Source organism: Suncus etruscus, chromosome 16 (genome assembly GCF_024139225.1).
Source record: "Suncus etruscus isolate mSunEtr1 chromosome 16, mSunEtr1.pri.cur, whole genome shotgun sequence".
NCBI classification, from domain to species: Eukaryota; Metazoa; Chordata; class Mammalia; order Eulipotyphla; family Soricidae; genus Suncus; species Suncus etruscus.
The window spans coordinates 66,752,501-66,772,147 of NC_064863.1; the positions used below are offsets into that span (position 1 = coordinate 66,752,501).

The 19,647-nt window shown below is 36.6% G+C and overlaps 1 non-coding gene across 1 annotated transcript; it reads right to left on the minus strand.

Moving 5' to 3' along the window:
* Positions 1–9,966: 9,966 nt before the first annotated feature.
* LOC126032783 (small nucleolar RNA SNORA49) lies at positions 9,967–10,094 on the minus strand. Its single transcript, XR_007503981.1, has one exon. It is a non-coding gene; the product is annotated as a small nucleolar RNA SNORA49 (small nucleolar RNA).
* Positions 10,095–19,647: the final 9,553 nt, after the last annotated feature.

Sequence of the window (19,647 nt, forward strand, 5' to 3'; positions counted from 1 at the left end):
CCTAGGCGGAGGCCTAGGTAGGAACTTCCTCATTGGTCCCTTGATATGTTCTGTCCAGCGGATATTTGTCAAAGTCAATCTTCTGTAGATAGCAATTTTAGTTTTTGCTTAGGGCAACGAATGAAATGTCTCCTGGTTGCATCATACCATTAGGTGCTGAGATGGGAGCAACCCTCTCTTGGCTCAAGTTGTTGCCGTTTCCTCAAGTCAGAATGTCATATTAAAACTAGTGCAAGTTGGTGCTGGGACAGCATTCCGAGTTTCCCCCAGAGGAGTTTGGCTCCTGGTGCTGTTGCTGGACCTGTGTCAGTTCCACATCTGGGATCTGGGATTCTGGTTTGGACAGTTGCTGTCCAATCACATGGAGTCTAAGTTGAGTCTACATGACACATGCTTACAGTGGTAGGTGATCCTGCATTTAAAAAAAATATGGGTTCTTATCCCTAATAGATAAGAGCTTGGTTTTGTGCATAATATTTCCCTTTATTAGAGTTTTATGCAAAAGGGTATGGTGACATATTATATTGCTGGTAGACTTGGAGGTAAGTATGATATCTCTATTCCCTGGCTTTGATCTGAACTTTTATCCCAGGCAAGATTTTACTTGTAGGTTTTCATACCAGGCAGAACCAAAATAGGTGAGGTTGTAGAGAGAAAGAGAGAAAAGAAAAAAAATTATATCTATATTTATATAGATATATTATAGAAGAAAAATAAAAAGACATTTAAAAAAGACATTAAAGAAAAATGCTGTTTATGAGGCTGACTTTCTTTTGGGAATAAACAGACTAGGAGATATTATTATAGAGGTATTAAACAGATAAAGAAATATAGGCTTCCCCATTGAGTCTTTTGAGGTGTTCTTGTGGTGGGTGGAATCTGGGCATTTTTCATCACCCATCATGTCTTGCTGAGTTTGTGAAATTATTGTACTCATGAGGGAATTGTCCTTGGACTGGGGTCCTTCTGGGCTGAGTCAGTGGCATGCAACCATTCATGATTAGGAGGATGAGGAGAAGGACCAGGAAGAATGAATCAGCAGGTTTGTTGATTGTAATTTCTTGCCAAGGCATGTGATGTGGGGCTGAGAGGGTGTCCTTTTGGTTTGGGAGCTTGGTGGTGGTTTATTGGAGCAGGTGTTTGGTCCCAGTACCTACTGGGCTAATAACTGATGGTAAAGAGGCTAAATAAGGAAAGATAATAAATCAGGATTCAAAGATGAGAGGCTAGAAGTATTTCTGAAGTGGGGGAAGAAGGGTAATATATAAGAGGGACTATATACAATTTGGGCATGGCTTGTTTACACTTTAGGTTTGGCAGTCAGAGAGGAGTCCACTGTCTATCAACTCATGCCCACATAAAGACAAATGTTAGTGTTCTATTCTTAGGTTGATCCTCATAGGCTGGGTCTGAGCTCTTAAGATATGATTGAGTTAAGAAAAGATAAATAATTGGTTAAGATATGGCTTAGGGGAGAAAGGAGGGGGAATATAAAAGGTAAGAGAGAGGAGAAAAGAATAATTAAGTACAGTGCAATAGATTGAATGGATAAAGAAGAGTAGGGATGGGGAAAAGAAGTAGAGAGAAAAAGAGAGAAAAATGAAAGAAAGAAAGAAAGAAAGAAAGAAAGAAAGAAAGAAAGAAAGAAAGAAGGAAGGAAAGAAGAAAGAAAGAAAGAAAGAAAGAAAAAGAAAGAAAGAAAGAAAGAAAGGAAGAAAGAAAGAAAGAAAGAAAGAAAGAAAGAAAGAAAGAAAGAAAGAAAGAAAGAAAGAAAGAAAGAAAGAAAGAAAGAAAGAAAGAAAGAAAGAAAGAAAGAAAGAAAGAAGAAAGAGGGAAAAAAAAGGACGTAGTGATTTACCAAAATGTATTTGATGAGTGGGACCTGTAGCATAAGTCTGTGGTGCGCCATTAACAGTTCCAGTGGTCTGAATGATCATATACTTTGGGTCCTAACTGAAGACATAAACAAAAGGAAGTGGGTTAGAGTATTTTATCATGACATTGACATAATGGGCACTGTATATGGTATCCCAGCATGATTGACCGCCAAGTTTAAAATTAGGGTGCCCCACCCTTTGTTTCCAAGGGCCCCTGTGGACAGAGAAGCTGAAGTGTTATTTTATACTTGGTTAAAATTAAGGCATTAAAGCATATCGTTATGCAGCGAGAAATCAGGCTTCCGATCATATTCTACACCTGGTTTTGTGGAAAAGTACTTTAGGACATTATTATCTATCTTTATGGTTAAAGGTTGATTGCATACCTGTTCACTCAAAAACTGTTGCATCCGTCGTTGCTGGGTTCTTTAGGTTATAATGGGTATTCTCATCTTTATGTTGCCACCCTTCCCTTTCATGTGGACACATCACCACATTATATGGTGGCACCTACGGTGTTTGGAGATGTTACCCTTTCAACCCTTGTATTTGTTCATGGATTGCTATATGTTAATGTGGTATATGTTCTGAATACCTCAAAGAAGTGCTATCATTCTGTATTTATCTTTCTTCTTCTGGCTTACTTACTTTACTTACATTATTTTTGAGATCCTTCCATGTTGCTGCAAAATCTATGATTGTATCATTTCTAAATGCTATGTTGTATTCCATTGTGTATAAATACCACCTCTTCATGATCCATTCATCCATTGTTGGGTACCGAGGTTGGCTCCAGTTCTTGGCTATTGCGCTGAGTACTGCAATGAGTAGTGAAGTGCATACATACTTTGGGATAAATATTCTTCCATCTTGGGGGTATATACCCATGAGTGCAATTGCTGGATCATATTGCAGCTCAATTCTGAGTTTAGTAAGCACCCTCCATACTGATTTCCATAGGGGTTGGACCAGGCAGCATTCTCACTAGCAGTGGATGAGTGACCCTTTCCTACCATATCCTCACCAACAGAAATTGGACCTATTATTTTTGAAGTGAGCCATCCTCACTGGTGTTAGGTGGTACCTCATTGTTGTCTTTATCTGTATTTCTCTAATGATGAGTAATGGTTAACATGTTTTCATGTGTTTCTTGTTCATCTGTCTGTCTACCTTAGAGAAGCATCATTTCTTTTTTTTTTTTTTTTTTTTTTTTTGGTTTTTGGGCCACACCCGTTTGACACTCAGGGGTTACTCCTGGCTATGTGCTCAGAAATCGCCCCTGGCTTGGGGGGGACCATATGGGACGCCGGGGGATCGAACCGCGGTCCTTCCTTGGCTAGCGCTTGCAAGGCAGACACCTTACCTCCAGCGCCACCTACCCGGCCCGAAGCATCATTTCTTTTTTCATGGCTTTATTGGGCTTTGTGGGGCTCACCTTTCTGAGTGCTTTGTTTATCCTAGATATAAAGGACCGATAGTCCTTTATCTGATGTGACAAGTGTGAAATTTTTTTCCCATTTTGTTAGCTGTTTTTTAGTTTTAGCCAGTGTTTCTTTCACCATACAGAAACTTTTTGGTTTCATGTAGTCCTATTTGTTTATGTTTTTTTTGTTTTTGTTTTTTATTTTGTGTTTCGGCCCACACCCGTTTGATACTCAGGGGTTACTCCTGGCTAAGCACTCAGAAATTGCCCCTGGCTTGGGGGGACCATATGGAATGCCGGGGGATCGAACCGTGGTCGCGATCTTTCCTTGGCAAGTGCTTGCAAGGCAGACACCTTACCTCTAGCGCCACCTCGCCGGCCCCCTATTTGTTTATGTTTGATGTTATTACTCTTGCCATTGGCATTCCATCATCAAAGACTTTTTTGAGGTATAAGTCTTATAGTGTTCTACCTATTTTTCCCTCAGTGAACTTTAGTTTCGGGTCTGATTTCCAGGTCTGATTTTTGTGTAGGGGATGAAATATGGATCAATCTTTTGTTTCTTACAGGTGGTTATCCAGTGGTTCCAACATCATCTGTTGAAGAGACTGTCTTTGTTCCATTTTAGGTTCTTGGATCCTTTGTCAAATATCAGTTGACCATATATTTGTGGGTATGTCTCTGGATATTCTGTTCTAATCCACTGGTTTGATACTCTGTCTTTGTTCCAGTACTATGCTGTTTTGATGACTATGGCTTTATAATAAAGCTTCAGGTTAGACAAAAAAATGCCACCTAATTTCTTGGTTTTCTTTTAGTATGGATTTGGCTAACCTAAGTTTTTTTGTGGTTCCAGATAAACTTTATAATTGTTCTAGTTCCTTAAAAAATGGTGTCTGAATTTGGATAGAAATTGTGTTGAATCTCTATAGTAATTTAGGTAAGATAGTCATTTTGATTCTTCCTACCCATGAGCAAGGGATGTTTTTTCATTTCCTTAGGTCCTCTTCAATATCTTCCTGAAGCATTTTTGAAATTTTCCTGGTATAAGTCTTTCACTTCTCTTGTCAGGTTGATTCCCACGTTGATATTTTTAGACACTATTTTAAATGGATCAACTGCCAGGAGTGATTTCTGAGCGCATAGCCAGGAGTAACCCCGAGCATCAGTGGGTGTGGCCCCAAACAAACAAACAAACAAACAAACAAAAAGTTGGAACTCATGAGTGGAGTAAAGTCATGGAAGGGTAATCAAAACATGCAAAACACATCCCAAGAAGCATAGAAAGGAGGAATATAATAATAAAACAAAGGGGCTGGAGAGAAGGGGAGATGGTTCAAAAGTTTGGGGCATATACCATTTATGTGGGAAGCCTGGATTTGAATTTTCCAATACAATGTTCCCCAAGCACTGAGCTAGGAGTATCCTTAAAGCACTGCTGAATGTGATGACCCCTCCAATAATAAATGTGTAAATCACAAATTAAAAACTTAAAAAGAATAGAGAAAAGATTCTTTTTTCAGATAGAAATGTGACAAGCATAATTAGTTGGGGTTCACACGCAATGGTGCTCAGGGTTTACTTTGGAGACCGCATATAGTGCTACAGATTGTACCATGATTGCTCATGTGCAAGGCAAATTGCCTTAGCCCCTGTACTATTTTTCTGGTATATATATATATGTATACATATATATGTGTGTACATGTATGTATGTCTATATAAATATATTTATATGTATACACATATATATGCATTTTTCCAGAAATACTGTTCTTCAAAGAATTCTGAGGACATGAGTTCAAGCTTTTCCAAAGTTATCTTGTTTTTCTCTTATATGACTATGTGTTTTTATTTCTTTTTATTTTAGTTTTGGGGCCAGATGGTCAACGCTCATTATTTACTCCTGACTCTGTGCTTAGGAATCACGCATAGTAGTGCTCAGGGAACTACATAGGATGCGTGGATCAAAGTCAGGTGGGCTGTGTGCAAGGCAAGTACCTATTGTACTATCTCTCTAGTCCCTCTGATGGATTTTTAGTTTGGGATGATTTTTTTTTACCTTTACATTTCTATCTCAAGCTGCAGTTCTTTCTTCAAATGTATTCTAAATGAAGTTGACCATTTCAGCTACAGATAGCTTATATATCTTTTTTTAACAATAGTGAACTTTAATTGCTTCTTCCCTGAATAGGTACATAAGTTTGGGACTGTAAAGAGCTTTATGTATAAATGTAGGAAAGTAGATTCTCTTTCAATCACATGGTAACAGCATAGGCAGGCTAACTTGAGGATACTTGTAATTACTCAAGTTAGAAAAGCATTACTCTGGGTGGAGGGCTTTATGCCATGAGTACTGCTAATTAAATGACTGTTTTCAGAGTGTTGTTTTCTTTTAACTAAAGTAGTAACCATGGAGTCCTCAAGTTTGGACATGGAAATAATTTAAGATCTTTTGGGTTGTATAGATATAAAGTAGAATCATATATGCTACATTTTAGCTTAATATAAAATTTATTTTAAGACTCAAATTATAAGTGACCTTATAAATATAGCTATAGATAAGAAAATTGTCCATGAAATATATATATATTGGAAAATTATAGTAGAAAACTTGCTTGATTTTTTATAGTAGAAAACTTGCTTGATTTTTTATGAGTGAAAAACATAAAAGAAAAACATGATGTTATAACCATGCTAGATCATATATACATGTCTGTATATATGATATCTGTATAAATGATATTTTTTTCTTTTTTTTTCTTTTTTTTATATATGATATTTTTATCATAAATGCATACACTTTGTTCTTTTCTTGGGTATCTATAAAACTAATTACTTTTTTAGGGAGTTGCACCCAGCTCAAGATATACACCTGTCTCTATGCTTCTATAACACTACTGGTAATGCTGGGAGCCTTTTGCAATGCAGAGGATTGAACCAGAATTGGTGGCATGCAAGGCAAATAAGTGCCTTACTGTCTTCCTTTATAATATTTCTATCCTAATTATATATGTTTATGTCTTTTTAAAAATATTGGTCTGCTAAAATTATGTTTTTTTCTAATTTGTATTATAACACTATTATTTATCAAGTTGCTCATAAGTCAGTCATTTCAGGCATTAATTAAATGTTCAAACATCTATTCCCATCAGGGTGACCTTTTTTTCACCAGAGTCTCCAATCTCCCACCCACCACCCTACCCTATCGCCATGCAGGTAAAAAAAAATTACTTCATATTGCTTGTTATAACAAAGGCATATGGAATTGTCAAAACTCTGAAATGATTATTATCTCTCCAAGGTGTTATTAAATCCAGTGCCTACTAATTAATTGGACAGTTATCGGTGCTAGTTGATTTTTCTGTGTTACTTTTAGGTTCACTGAGGTTGGTAGATTACCAGGTAAATTTTTTTTTTTTTGGCTTTTGGGCCACACCCGGTAACGCTCAGGGGTTACTCCTGGCTATGCGCTCAGAAGTCGCTCCTGGCTTGGGGGACCATATGGGACACCGGGGGATCGAACCGCGGTCCGTCCAAGGCTAGCGCAGGCAAGGCAGGCACCTTACCTCTTGCACCACCGCCCGGCCCCAGCCAGGTAAATTTTCCATCAGATTGCCTACAATACTATCTGGCTGACACTATGAGGTACTATATACATAGCCACTGTGGCCATGAAGTTCAAAATTTATAGTTCTGAAATAAATTTGGTGACTTGGAAGTTTATGGTTGAGTTGTGGAGTTGGACTATTTCTGTTGAAGGGTGTAGTGGATGGCATTGTGCTGCTGTAGTTCCTGCAGAAAGGGGAATCTTTCTCCACCCTCTCTTTTCTGAGTATGTATAAATGCAGGTAAGTAGATTCTCTTTCATAACTGCAAAGGCAGGCTAACTGAGGATATTTGCAAATACTCAAGTTAGAAAGGCATTACTGGGAACTATTGGCAGCATTATTTTATTTTGGAGCTTGGTGGAAGAGCTGGGCCTGTTTTTTGCTGGGAAGATGGCAGCTGTGGGTGGAGGCTACCAAGTTTGCCTGTGGGAGGTGGGTGCAGGGTGGAATTGCTCAGTCCAATCGAAAGCAATTTAATTCTTCTGGAATAGGGCACACACAGCGGTGCTCAGGGGTTACTTCAGGCTCTGATCTCAGGAATCATTCCTGGCGGGGAGTTATGGGATGCCAGGGATTGAACCTGAATACTGTGCTATTGTTTGGCCTTAGCAATTCTGTCTTTTATTTATCTGAGTGGGCTCCCTTATATTCATAGCATATTTTTTTCCTGACTAAGACAACAATTTAATATATCCTATGTTTTATAAAAAGCTTATCCTTGGGGCCAGAGCGATTTCTGAGCGAAGAGCCAGGAGTAACCCCTGAGTGCCACTGGGTGTGTCCCAAAATACACACACACACACACACACACACACACACACACACACACACACACACAAGCTTTTCTTTACTTTATTGCAAGTTCAATTTCCTCTGGGAATATCAAGCTAATGTGCTCTGGTGAGAAATAGCAAAATGGTGGACACAGAAATAGGAGCCTGAAGTTGGTAAGAGTCAACCCAAGGGGATACGAATATTTCACCTATATTTTAGATACTTCAAATGGCTCTAAAGAAGACCTAAAGGGTTATAGGGTCATGGCTTTTTTACTGTCTGCTTTTCTACCTTCTTTTTTGACTTGTGTCCACCAGGGAAATATTTCTCAACTTTATAACCTCCCAAAATGACAGCAGGTTCAGAAAGGACTGCCAAGAGATTCCCATGGGAGCTCACGGCCAGTCTTTCCTGTCTTTTCAAAGTTCACAACAATTTCAAGATTGAAACACTCCAGAGATACTGAAGCCACTCAGTGCAGTTCAGCTCTTATTAGATGTTCATAAGGAAAGAGAGAAAAGCTACAAAATTAAATGCTAATCAGTTAGACTCACATTGATAGTAAAAAAAAAAGTTACAGTCTGATTTGATCGTTGGAAATCTTTTAAAAACCAAGCTACTAAAATATACTTAGTCTTCTTTTGTGGATGAAGCTATGAGATCATTACCTTTGCTTCCTGTGTCTCATTCACCATTAGAGAAATATCATTATTATTATCATCAGCAGCATCATCATCAGTTTTGATTTATCTGAATCGCTTGCTGAAATAGACCTCTGGGAGCATTTACATATCCAATTACTACAAGATGATTATTCATAGTCTTAAAACTGCCTTGCACATGAAAATGCCCAACCTAGCTGCAAGTTCTTAATAATAATACTTTATACTTTATAGACTCCCAGTGTTTTAGAAGATTGTTATATCCGTTCTCTTAATTTGTGACTCAAAACAACCCAAGTTGGTAAGTAGATTCCAAATATTATTATCTCCTTCTTGCAGATGAGAAGTTAGAAGATCTATTACTGACTTACTTGAAGTCAGTCAACCAGTTAGACTTAGAACTTTGACTGCATTGAAGGTGTTACTTCCTGAGCTGAGTGAGATAACACAGTCTTTTTTCTTCCGGAAAGAGGCAAATATCTTTGTATTGCAGTAAAAGTAAACTCAAAGTATGAGTTTACTTCTGAAAATGTTTGAATATGTGGAATATGCTATTCTTTTTATTTTTTTTCCTCTCAGATCTTTAAAAAGCCTTGGTGGGAAGAGGGAACAGGAGCTTAGGACATACCATAGACTTGATTTAAGTTAAGTTGAATTTTAGTTACGTTACCTTGGAAAGATACTTTGAGAAAAACTCAACTTCAGGAGAAAACTGCACTCTGTTGAAATTTTTTTTCTGGAGATTGTCTAGTGATTACTACTTCATGTATTCCTTATTTTCTCTTTAGATATTATGATCCAATATGTGTATCCCTCCCCCAAATTCATGGACATAGGAGTAAATGTAGCCCAACAAAACATAAGGAAATGTTTGTAGAATGCTTGTAAGAAAGCAAAGTTCTGGCTTTTCTTTGGTGATTAACTCTCTGTAAATTCTACTAGTAAAAGCGTGTTCAGTTTCTGACAATTATTTTGTGTTTAGAAGTGGATCTGGGACTGAAAAGATGGTGCAGTGGGTAAGTCTCTCATACAGGCTGACTTGAATCAATACCTGGAGCTACTGTGATTCCCTGAGCTTTGCTAGTACTGATCCCTGAGTATAGAACCAAGAGTAGACCCTGAACATTGCAGAATGTGAACCAAAAGTAGAAACAAATAAAAGCAGATCTGGATGGCAGGTGAAGCTGAAATAGTATAAGGCAGCATTTAGAGTGAATAGTGGTTGAAGTAACATATAGCCCCCCACAAGTTTTATTGTTTTAAAAAAATGAAGTGTATTTTTTGTATAATATCTTCAGTGTTTTTAGAACATGCTATCCCAATGATTTTTCAGACAGTGGGCTTATTGAATGAAGTTCTATCATTTATGATGCTGCTCAGAGTTCACTGAAGGAAAGTAGCATTGTTATAGTTACTTTGACCCAAATGTTACGTAGTTGATTGTCTGTTGTCTAATAGAATACACTGTTAAGTCACATATATGTTTATTTTGATTAGTAAGTTGGTCAATATTTTTGTTTGTTAGTTTTATGTTTATTGTGTGTTGTATATGTTACCAGTATTTGATTAGATAGGTATGTTATTCAAGGTGCTCTTCTTTTCTTTTCTTTTCTTTTTTTTACTGTCAGCTCACCTTGTAGGCCCCAGTAGAAACAGTCTTCCTGGGGAGGAAAAAGTGCTTTTCCTGTACCCTCAGGCAATGCTATGGCACTCTACAGGCAAAAGCCCCTGGAGTAAGGTTGAGGGAGTATTCAAGACATTTTAAGCATAATAATAAGTAACTGATGAAGCAGGGAATTAAGAAGTGAAGAGAATTTCTGGAATTAAGTGAAAGTGAAGTTCAAGATGAACCAGGTGCATCCCAGTAGTACTTTTATTTTAAACAAGTCAAGTGCAAGTATAATCTGCACAGTAAAGAAAATTGATTAAATGTGTTGAGAAGATATATCTGCTTTCCCTTTTCTGACTGCTGGGGTAACTTGAAATTTTCATTGACCACGTATGCTTGGTTTTCTCCAATGTTGATGTGGTGGGTATAGGAGGAGATATTAGAACATATTTAATAGGGCCAGAGAGATAGGATAGTGAGAAGGTTGCTTGCTTTACATCCCACATGGTTCCCCAACAAACAAAATTTTGTCTGCTGATAAGGCAAGCCACCAAAGGATGAAGAGCACCCTCAGGCTGCCAGAAAGGTTAAGACTACAGTATTTTGGAGTTTGGATTTACCTTGATAGGAAAAGAAAATAAAAAAACCCAAAGACTTGGGGGTTTATTTACTTTATCCCAGGGGAAAAGTTCACTGTAAGTTTTATAGATAAGAAATCTAAACCTCAGAAAGGGTAATGTAAGACCTAAGGTGATTTAGTTAATAAGTGTGGTAAGCAAAATGCTATTTCACCTTTGAGATTTGCAAAGGTTAAATATAGTATCAGCATCAAAAAACACACAGCTTTTGATGCAGCAATTTCATCTGTCAAAGTTCATCCCTGAGAAATAATTGGATAAGTACACAGAGGAATTTTATAAGAACACTTAATACTATGCCATTTATAAGAGGTAAAAAAAAAGTGAAATAAAAGGGTGAATATAAATATTTTTCAAGAGGATTAAGTAAAAATGTATCCAGTTTAACCCAAGCAGCTGTTTAAAATAATAAGGTAGATTGGTATAATTTGTCTTAGAAATTGTGGTCTAGCTATACCATTGAGTGGGTGAAAAAGGTTGTAAATTGACTTTTCAATTAAGATAATTTTTAAAAAGCAATTATTTAGTTTGGTATAAAAAAGTCAATCTTTTACTGTAGTTTTCATAGTGGGGGAGTTAATATTATAGTTGAGTTCTTTGTTAATATATATTTTTTCTTAATTAGGACCTTAGTTTAAGTATTTATTTTTATTTTTTACATTAAATTTTTTTAATTGTTATTTACAAAGTCCTTCATAGCAAAAAAAAAAAAAAAAAAAAACCTGGAACTTGAACTCCCATATAATCCAGCTATACCACTCCTAGGTATATACTCCAGGAATACAAAAACACAATACAAAAATGCCTTCTGTACACCTATATTCATTGCAGCACTATTTATAATAGCCAGAATCTGGAAACAACCCAGATGCTCGACAATAGATGAATGGCTAAAGAAACGGTGGTACATATACACAATGGAATACTATACAGCTGTCAGGAGAGATGAAGTCATGAAATTTTCCTCTACATAGATGGACATGGAGACTATTATTAAGTGAAATATTCACTATTAAGTGAAATAAATCACAGGGGGAGAGACAAACAGAATAATCTCACTCATCTATGGGTTTTTAAGAAAAATAAAAACATTATTGTAATAATACCCAGAGACAATAGAGATGAGGGCTGGAAGTACAGGCCCATAGGATGAAGGTTACCTCAAAGAGTGATGAGTTCAGTTAGAAAAATAACTACACAGACAACTATCATGACAATGGTAGTGTGAGAGAAATAGAATGCCTGTCTTGAATACAGGTGCGGGGGGAGGAGGGATATGGGGGCATTGGTGGTGGGAATGTGGTGTTCTTTTTTTATAACTGAAACTCAACTACAAACATGTTTGTAATTATGATGCTTAAATAAAGATATTAATTAAAAAATAGCAAAAACCTCAAAGTCCTTCATAATTGGGCTTCAGACTATGAATCAGAGCCAACCCCACCACCAATGTTGACCTCCCTCCACCACCAATGTTTCCAGAGTGCATCCCATACCACCATCCTTTGGCCCCTAGCCTGCCAATACAACAGACCATTTTTTAAAAATATCTTTATTTAAACACCTTGATTACAAACACGATTGTAGTTGGGTTTCAGTCATTAAAAGAACACTCCTCTTCACCAGTGCAACATTCCCACCACCAATGCCCCCTTTGTACCTCCTTCCCCCACCCCCTACCTGTATCTGAGACAGGCATTCTATTTCTCTCACTTTTTAACATTGTCATGGCAATTGTTAATGTAGTTATTTCTCTAACTGCACTCGCCACTCTTTGTGGTAAGCTTCATATTGTGAGCCAGTTCTTCCGACCCTCATCTCTGGGCATTATTACAATAATGTCTTTTATTTTTCTTAAAACCTATAGATGAGTGAGACTATTCTGTGTCTCTCTCTCCCTCTGACTTACTTCACTCAGTATAATAGTTTCCATGTAAATCCATATATAGGAAAATTTCATGACTTCATCTCGCCTGGTGGCAGCATAATGTTTCTTAGTGACCTATATTCATTGCAGTGCTATTTATAAAGTCCAGACTCTGGAAACAATCAAGATGCCCTTCAACGATGAATGGCTAAAGAAACTGTGGTACTTATATACAATGGAATATTATGCAGCTGTCAGGAAAGATGAAGTCATAAAATTTTCCTATACATGAATGTACATGGAATCTATTATGATGAGTGAAATAAGTCAGAGGGAGAGAGACACACACAGAATAGTCCCACTTATCTATGGGTTTTAAGAAAAATAAAAGACATTATTGTAATAATGCCCAGAGATGAGGGCCAGAAGGACTGGCTCTCGATATGAAGCTCACCTCAAGGAGGGGTGAGTGCAGTTAGAACACTAACAACTACTATGACAACGTTAATGAGTGGGAGAAGTAGAATGCCTGTGTTGAATAAAGGCAGGGGGTGTGGGTGGAGGGATATGGGTGAATTGGTGGGGGGGGGAATGTTGCACTGATGAAGGGGGGGATGTTCTTTTTTGTGACCAAAACCCAACTACAGTCATGTTTGTAATCACAGTGTTTAAATAAAAAATAATATTCCATTGTGTATATGTATCACAGTTTCTTCAGCCATTTATCTACAATAGGCATTTTTAAGTATTGATTGTTAAAAGTTTGAGTCTCTTGATTCCATTGTTGTTGGCATTGGCTTGGCTATTCAGTTTTGTTCTTGTTTGTTTGTTTGTTTTTTTAAATCTTCACCAATACACTTGAGACCACTTGGCCCTTGGGCCCTGATTTTTTCATATTTATTATTTCTCTTTCTCCATTCAGTATCTTTCCTTCTCCTCTGGGGTCAAGGGTGTTCAAGACAATTCCTATTTAGACCATCATATTTCTTCATGCAGTTATTCTAAATACCATATATAAGTGCTATTATTCTGTATTTATCCTTCTTCTTCTGGCTTACTTCATTTAACATAATATCTTCCAGTACCATCCATGTTACTGCAAATTGCATTATTGCATTATTATTTAGAGCTATGTATGTAAGTACCACATCTTCATGATCCACTCATTTGTTTTTGAACATCTATATTGATTCTTAGTCTTGATTAGTCTTAGCTAATGTATTGAGTGCTGCAATAAATAGCAGTGTACATATATCCTGTAAAATGAATGGTTTTTTGTCCTGGGAATAGATACCCCAAAAGGAATTATTGGACATATTGCATCTCAATTTTGAGTTTTCTGAGAATCCTTCATACCATTTTCTATAGGAATTGAACTAGGCAGTATTCTTACTAGCAGTGGATGAGAGTTGCTTTCTCACCACATCCCTGCCAACAGAGATTTTCTCAGTATTTTTGATATATACCATCCTCACTTGTATAAAATGATATCTCATTGTTATCTTGACTTGAATTTCCCTAATGATACGTGATGATTAGCATTTTTTTCATGTACCTGTTGGCCATCTATTGGACTTCCTCAGAGAAGTGTCTGTTTATTTCCTCTCGCAATTTTTGATGTGTTTTTTTTTTATAGGTTTTGTAGTATTAACCTTTGTATGTTCTAAATATCAAACCTTTATCTCATATGTTTAGTGCAAACATTTTTTCCCATTCAGGTAGTTGTCTTCTAATTTTAGCCCATGTATCTTTTGCCATACAAATACTTTTTAGTTTGATGTAGTCCCATTCATTCAGGCTTGATGCTATAGCCCTTGGCATTGGCGTCCTAGCCTCAAAGACTTAATCTTGGAGTGTTCTATGTTTTCTTTAGTGAACTTTATGGATTCCAGTCTAATTTCAAGGTCTTTAATAATCCACTTTGAATTGACTTTTGTGTAAGGTGTGAGATATGGATCAATCTTTAATTTCTTACATGTGGTTATCCAATTGTTCCAACATCATTTGTTGAAGAGACTGTCTTTATTCCACTTCAAGTTCTTGGCTTCTTTTCAAAGATTAATTAATCATACACATGATGATTTGTCATTACACATTCTATTATGTCCCATTGGTCTGCAAGCCTGTCTTTGTCCCAAAACCATGCTTTTTTTTTTTATCACTGTTTTTGTAATAGAGCTTCAAGTTAGGTAATACGATGCCTTCCAATCTATTCTAGGTCTTTTATGGTTCCATACAAGCTTCATAATTGACTGTTATAAGTCCTTGAAGAATGTTTTCTGAATTTGGATAGGGATTGCATTGAATCTATATAGTAGTTTAGGTAGACGATCATTTTTGATAAAATTAATTCTTCCAATCCATGAGCATGGAATGTTTTTCCATTTCCTTAGATCTTCAATTTCTTTCTTAAGTGTTTTGAAGTTTTTGTGATATAGATCTCTCACTTCCTTTGTTAGGTTGATTCCTAGGTACTTGACAGTTTTGGACACTATGTAAATGGGATAGACTCTTTGATCTCTTTCTCCTCTGAGTTGTTTATATTTTATGGCACTTATATTTCTATAAATTATAATGTAAATAATACTTTTTTTTGTATTATTTAAATAGTCTTTTTTTTTAATGATTTGAAGCAGATAAAGCAACTGATTTGTTAAAAGCCAAAGATAAGCAATTAAAAAACAAATGCTCTGCTGTTTTAGGGATAAGCTCAAGGCAGGTGAGGGGAAATTAGAGATGCCTTACCTCAGAAAAAATAAAATAGAAAACTCATCATAGTTTGAAGTTGACTGAAGGAAGACAATGCATGTTAGAGAGTGAGAACTAGATGGGGAAAGGCAATGAATAAAGAAAAAGCAAAAAAGTAAAGACAGGTTGGTGGGAAGTTGGCAGATTAGCAAAATCAAGTTGTTAAAATGAAAATTTCAACCTGGGACTTGGCTAGTAGACAAGAATGTGTAGCTTGAGGCAGTTAAGACAATTAAAAGCTTGGAGGGAAGTTGTTCAGATAGTGCTCACACAATATCCCTGTGTTTCTGTGAGCTCAACAGCTACTACAATTAGGTTGGGACCATGTGTCTTCTTTGTTTGTTTGTTTGTTTGTTTGTTTGGTCACACTCAGCAGCGCTCAGGGGTTACTCCTGGCTCTACTCTCAGAAATCGCTCCTGGCAGGCTCGGGGGATCATATGGGATGCCGGGATTTGAAACACTGTCCTTCTGCATGCAAGGCAAATACCTTATTTCCATGCTATCTCTCCACCCCATGTGACTTCTTCTTACCACTGAATTCAGCAAGGAAGAATTGGGGACCCTTAAGGATTGCAAACATTTTTCTGTTATTTCTCTCTTGGTCTTACGGTACATGTCCTGTATTCTATTCAGTTTAGGCAGTGAAAAGTCACCAGTTCACAGGGGCCACCATGTGATTAAAAAATAAACTTTTATTTTGTTAAAACAGTGATTTGGGGAATTTGGTATGTTATCACTCTAAGAGACACTTATAATATGCTTTATATATAATTATATATTATAATAATATAATATAATAATATATAATAATATAATATATATAATATATATATTTAAATATAATATCACTTATTATGTCTGATTTTTAACAGAATACCTAAATCTGAACATTAGTTATCTTTTATTGTATATGAAGATACCTGTTAGAGTTATTAGAAAATTCAATGGGAAAGTTTATAGAATCACATGCAAAATATTCTATATGTATTGGTTGTTTTTTATTACTGTATTTATAGCAATATTAAATAAGTCAATTGCACAAGAGAGGCAGTCAACAAGACAAGGAAATGGCAAAATATGTCAGCAGGGATAATCCATAGAGATTTTATAAACCTTATTAACAAAAATTCTGGAATCCCAAAATTGTGAATGAAGAGAATTATAGACCTTAATATTTCTGGCTAGGTAAATTGGTTAACTCCCTGTCAGTAGAGGTAATAGCTATTAGAATAAGTACTCATTTGCAAAGATATTTTTAGGTTTAAAGATAAGTTAGGATAATATGTGTATGCACTAAGAATGTTAAGTTGCCATCATAATGGAAATAGGTTATATTAAATATTTTCTCTATATCAATGTAAGTAGCCATAAAAATGTTTAATTATTTGGTCATCAAAGATGTTGAACAAGTACTGTGCTTTTATTCCCTGATTTGGGGATGTTGATGGGGGAGGGGGTGGGCAATGTGGTAGGCTGGTAAGTCTATAAGATTGTATCTATCACATGATGAATTTGTGAGGACTTGTAATGCTCTTCTGTGTCCCTTCTCCCATTTGCTTATTTCCTTTTTTTTTTTTTAAAAAAAAAGTAACTCATATTATTTAGCATAAGTTTATTATAAATAACATGCTGAGGATTCTATGATTTGAATCTATGATTGACTGATGTTATAAGCTTTGAATGCCATGATTGTATGCATGCTGTTATTTTTTATTTTTGGACCATACTCAGCAATGCTCAAGACTTACTCTTGGCTCTTCACTCAGACATATACTTCTGGTACACTAAAAAGGGATCATTTGTGGTCAAGGGATGGAAACTAGGATGGGAAATTGCAATGGTATCATGCAGTGCTAATTATTATACAATTGCTCTGGTCTCAAATGATATATGATTTATGAATGAAAACAAATTCAGTGCTAGGGGGGTAGTACAGGAGGGTAGAATGTTGCTTTTACAATGAAACTGACTGGGGATTAATCTCTGGCACCCTCCAGTATGCTTTCCCCAAGCCCTGCCGTAATGATTCCTGAGAGCAGATCCAGAAGTAAGCTCTGATCACTGCTGGTGTGAGGCCAAACCAAAAACTTAATTTCATTAGGTTGGAGAGATTATACAGAGGTTTATGAGATGCTTGCCTTCATACTGCTCACTTCGGTTCAGTCTTCTTCAATACACAGAATGGACCCCATACCACTGCTAGGAGTGATACCTGGGGGTATTCAGAGAGCCTGTATTATTTCCTTGAGCATCACTAGATGTGGCCAAAAATGAGAAGGAAAAAAATCAAATTGATTCTTGACCAGAGATCTGTCTGAAATGATTATGTTTATGCCTTATCATGTAAAAATTCTTTGGCTTAATCTATGAAATATGCCACTCTCTTGCTTATTTTCTAGACTGTCAACAAGATGTAACCTCTGGTCATGATCAAGTCAAGTACTAGGGGGGAGGAGTAACCCTATAAAATTAAATTTAATTAAATAATTTAATTTATTTAATTAAAATTTTAAATTAGGCATCATGATTTACAATACTGTTAATTATAGGGTTTCACATATAATAGATTCCAATCCTATGCCCTCCCTACATCAGAACATCCCCTTCCTTGTCTTCTCATTGTATTCTCCCACCAAGGTAAGCTCAGTTCTGTAGACCACTTCTTGGTTCTGTTGCCTTTGACAATTTGTTATTCCTTTACTGTTTTTTTCTTTTTTTTTTGGTTGAGAAAATTCTGTGTCTGTCTCTCTTCTGACTAACTTCTCTCGGGATGATATTCTGAGGTCCATGCATGTAGCATCAAATTGCATAATTTAAGTTTTTCTTACAGCCAAATAGTATTCTATTCTGTATATCATACCACAGTATTTTTTTTTTTGGAATAAGGAAAGCTTATTCAATTTTTATTCAATTTTTATTTTTACTACATCCAACAATAACCAGGGGCTATTCTTGACTCTGTGCTCAGGGGATAATTTGGGGGAATCACATATGGTGCTGGGGATTGAACCAAGATCAGCTCCATGTAAGGAAAGTGCATTGTCTTTCCAGCCCCTAATTCATTTTACTAGGCTGAGCTGAGTCTGCCTGCAATTCTTCTAAGAAGATTATCTATGGAGAGGAGAGAAGGTTCTTGTACTGTCTCTTTATCCGCCTCACATCAATTATGATAAAAATCACAACCAAGAGAATTTTAATGGGATTTGAATTTTATGCCATCAGATTTCATTAATGCATTCCCACATCTGTTCCTTTCATAGATGTTAAAAAATTTTTTTAATTTATTTAAACACCTTAATTACATATATGATTGTGTTTGGGTTTCAGTCATGTAAAGAACACCACCCATCAGCAGTGCAACATTCTCATCACCAATGTCCCAAGTCTCCCTTCTCCACACCCGACCCCCGCCTGTACTCTAGACAGGCTCTCCATTTTCCTCATACATTCTCATTATTAGGACAGTTCAAAATGTAGTTATTTCCCTAACTAAACTCATCACTCTTTGTGGTGAGCTTCCTGAGGTGAGCTGGAACTTCCAGCTCTTTTCTCTTTTGTGTCTGAAAATTATTATTACAAGGGTGTCTTTCATTTTTCTTAAAACCCATAGATGAGTGAGACCATTCTGCGTTTTTCTCTCTCTCTCTGACTTATTTCACTCAGCATAATAGATTCCGTGTACATCCATGTATAGGAAAATTTTATGACTTCATCTCTCCTGACAGCTGCATAATATTCCATTGTGTATATGTACCACAGTTTCTTTAGCCATTCGTCTGTTGAAGGGCATCTTGGTTGTTTTCAGAGTCTTGCTATGGTAAATAGTGCTGCAATGAATATAGGTGTAAGGAAGGGGTTTTTGTATTGTATTTTTGTGTTCCTAGGGTATATTCCTAGGAGTGGTATAGCTGGATCGTATGGGAGCTCGATTTCCAGTTTTTGGAGGGATCTCCATATCGCTTTCCATAAAGGTTGAACTAGACGGCATTCCCACCAGCAGTGGATAAGAGTTCCTTTCTCTCCACATCCCCGCCAACACTGTTTATTCTCATTCTTTGTGATGTGTGCCATTCTCTGGGGTGTGAGGTGGTATCTCATCGTTGTTTTGATTTGCATTTCCCTGATAATTAGTGATGTGGAACATTTTTTCATGTGTCTTTTGGCCATGTGTATTTCTTCTTTGTCAAAGTGTCTGTTCATTTCTTCTCCCCATTTTTTGATGGGATTAGATGTTTTTTTCTTGTAAAGTTCTGTCAGTGCCTTGTATATTTTGGAGATTAGCCCCTTATCTGATGGGTATTGGGTGAATAGTTTCTCCCACTCAGTGGGTGGCTCTTGTATCCTGGGCACTATTTCCTTTGAGGTGCAGAAGCTTCTCAGCTTAATATATTCCCATCTGTTAATCTCTGCTTTCACTTGCTTGGAGAGTGCAGTTTCC